This window comes from Bos indicus, chromosome 16 (genome assembly GCF_029378745.1).
Source record: "Bos indicus isolate NIAB-ARS_2022 breed Sahiwal x Tharparkar chromosome 16, NIAB-ARS_B.indTharparkar_mat_pri_1.0, whole genome shotgun sequence".
NCBI lineage: Eukaryota > Metazoa > Chordata > Mammalia > Artiodactyla > Bovidae > Bos > Bos indicus.
This window is the reverse complement of record NC_091775.1, coordinates 25500095-25503195: the sequence shown is the minus strand read 5'-3', so window position 1 is coordinate 25503195 and position 3101 is coordinate 25500095. Positions and strand designations below refer to the sequence as shown.

At 46.2% G+C, this 3101-nt stretch overlaps 1 long non-coding RNA gene across 2 annotated transcripts; it reads right to left on the bottom strand.

The window, feature by feature from the left end:
• Window positions 1–225: 225 nt before the first annotated feature.
• On the bottom strand, window positions 226–2544 carry LOC139176343 (uncharacterized). 2 transcript variants are annotated; one of them, XR_011560751.1, is made up of 2 exons: window positions 1555–2544; window positions 226–990 (listed from the first exon to the last, which is right to left on the bottom strand). It is a non-coding gene; the product is annotated as an uncharacterized lncRNA (long non-coding RNA). The 2 variants fall into 2 exon arrangements; XR_011560750.1 differs by having other exon boundaries at window positions 1596–2544.
• Between the last annotated feature and the right edge of the window lie 557 nt (window positions 2545–3101).

The window sequence follows — 3101 nt, the reverse complement described above, 5'->3', positions numbered from 1 at the left end:
CTGGCTCTTCTGGAAGAACCAATGCCAGCTTTAACCCAGCACTGGCTCTCAACAGCTACCAATAGGAACCAGTGTCAGTCACGGGGCACTTTCAGGAACTCCTCCAATTGATCTGTTTCTTTCCTGTCTGTGAACTCTGAGCCGTGGTGGCTTATGACAAAGTTGGTCTGGGGGGCAGGTCGGGGCAGGGGGGCGGGTGGGTTGTGACAGGAAGCTTCAGAGAGATACTTCACCTCTTTTTTATTTTCACATATTCAGAACTGCAGCTGGCATCTTTCCTGATGAGTCCGCTGTGGCCTCCTATTCTTCTCGTTGTTCAATAACAAACATTTAAATCTGCTCAAATTTTTCAACTATTAAAATAAAATTGCCAAGTGGGGAAAAAAATATCATTCTGGATTTCCTAGAGCTGCCGAAAAGGGATTCTGTTGGCCCTGAAGCCCCTCCCGGCTCTGTGCCTCCATCTACCAAATACTACGCACTGTAAATATTAAGTGAAGTTAAAGTGTTAGAATAACGTTGACTCAAAGTTAAACCCACAAACCCTCAGAAATGCTGAGTCATCTCTGCTGGTCTTGAGTGTCTGCTCCGTTAGCATTCGTGGTAATGGGGGGATTCTTGGGCAGAGCTCCACTATTTCCCCACGCTCCAAAAACACCACTGAGCAGAGAACATGGATGGAGAGCTGTGTCCAGAACATTGCAGTCCACCAGGAGCACAGTGCTCCGGGTCCCTCCTGTCCACCTCCAGAGTGATCCTCACAGCCCTCCTCTGGGGCAGACATCACAGGTAATGATGACCTGCAGATGACGAAGCAGAAGTTGCGTGAGGTTCCCTTACTTGCTTGTGGTGACGGAACCTCCAGGACAGGATGGAGCCAGAACTAGCCATAAAACTCCAGTTCTCTGTCAGTGCAACTACTGGTGGCTGGAATGAAGCTGATTCACTTCCAGTCTTCTTTTATACTAGATTCCACCGAGGATCCTCCACCTGTCAAAGCCCAGGGGAGTTGGAGGCAGCACCATGAACTCAGCCATCAGAGCAGAAATCTCCCAGTGATCCTAGATTCCTCTCTCCATCCCTTTGTGACCTAACAATTCCAGCACCCTCAGACCTTCAAATGAAAATTCTTTCCTGTACGTGTCACTCCTTTCCAATCTCACTGCCATCGCCCTAGTCAAGTGCTCAGAACCTCTGACTCAAATAGTCTCTTAACTGTTAACATTCAGCACCCTCACCCACCCTTCCACACACTTATCAGAGGGATGATTCTAAAGCCCCATCACTCCAGCGCCCATGTTCAAACACCTCACAAGCTCTCATCACTCAAAACTAAGCTCCTGCGACGGAAACACAGCCCTAGCCTGTGGTTCCAGATGTATCTCCCATCACCCACCCAATCTCAACTCAAAGTTGATGATCCAGCAGTTCAAACTCAATAAGCAGCCTCAGCAAACATCATGAGTGTTTCATGTGTGGGGACTTTTCCTGCAACTACCCTTTCCACCTAACAGAATCTTTCCCAACCTTTCCACTCCTCCACCACACACGTACTTCTTTGTTGGAATTAGTCCTATGGCTCTTCTAATATTCACCTGTGCTCTGTCACAGCGACACCTCCTCCTCAATTCTTCTCGAAGTCAACTTGGGTGCTCCCCCTCTGTGCTTCCCTGGTGCCCTGGGAACAGCTTTAGTGCAGCACTTAGCACAGCATTTGAAATAAGCCATTCACAGCTCATCTCTGACCAGACTAAGATCCTCCAGGGCAGATCATTTCTTACTCACCTTTGTCCTCCAACAGCAAGTCCGGTGCCCTGCTGATAGCAAACACATGATAAATATTTGCTGAATGGAGCCCAGATTCTGCTTCTGTTTTAGCGTCTTACCTAAAACTCTTTAGTGATTCAGATTGTAGTGACTTTTTTTTTCCTGAGGGAATTTTAGTTGGCCCACTTATCTAACAGTTTCATTTCCCTTCCATATCCCATAGCTCATGACTCCTTCCTCCTAACTTCTCAAATGACCTACCCCAGGCAAACTAGAACATTCTCCCAGCTCCTTTTTGTTGACCATAACCTATTTCCACTAGTCCAAGGCTGGTCTCCCTCCAAGCTTTCCCCGCTAATCTTGCCTAACTCGCTGCATCCCCACACAGCAACCATCCTGGTCATCCTTGAGCTCAGCTGTTAGCTCTGTGCTTGTTTTTGGACTCCTGCCACTTGAGGGGTCGAGCACTTCCTCAGCTCGTCCAGTTCTCTGAGGGCGGTGTGCTCTGTTAGGGTAGGAACCTCCATTCAGCTGGGTCTCCTCAGGAAGCACACTCTGGAGGCACAGGTTCACCCCACAATGATCAAGGCTGACTAGTCCAGAAAACTCTGCTGTTTTAAGTCACTGAAAACTCCTGGGTCTAGTGTGTTCTGTGTGAATGGTTTAGTGTAGAGATCTTACAGACCACCAACATAGAAGAAGCCATCTGCTCAGCTATCACATGGCCCTGCCAGGGGAGGATTACTCAGAGTCTACTGTCCATTACTCTGTTTCAACAAGCTACTCTCATAACATTCTTTGAGGTCAGATGCGCCCACTGAAATGAATAATGGCATAGTTTATGATAAAGGGTGAACTGAAAAAAAAGTGGTGTCATTATTGCTGTAAGTACCCACAGAAGATGTTTATGATCACACACGGACACAGCCGCAAGCACACAACTCATTGCTAATAAACTCATTTATTTCCACATAAAGTTGCGCAATGTTGTGCAATCCAGCAGAGGGCTGAGAAATGTCAGCAATTCAGACCGAGACGATTTGTCAACAAAACCAATCCATTTCACCAGTTTCAGCAAACCATTGCTGCAAGAACTGACTTTTTTTTTTTTTTCATAACAGAAAATGGTTACACACAACCTTAAATAGAAAGGACAGATGCTCACAACTCCACATAACAAGTTGAGGTAATATTCAAGGGAGACGTGGAGGTTGTAAGATGGGGAAGGAGGATGCCATTTTGTTGTCTGAGGTATCCAGACCATCATTTTTTCTGGTAATAAAGGGAAAAAAAATAAAAGAAAAACTAAATAGATTTTTTAAAAAACTGATTTT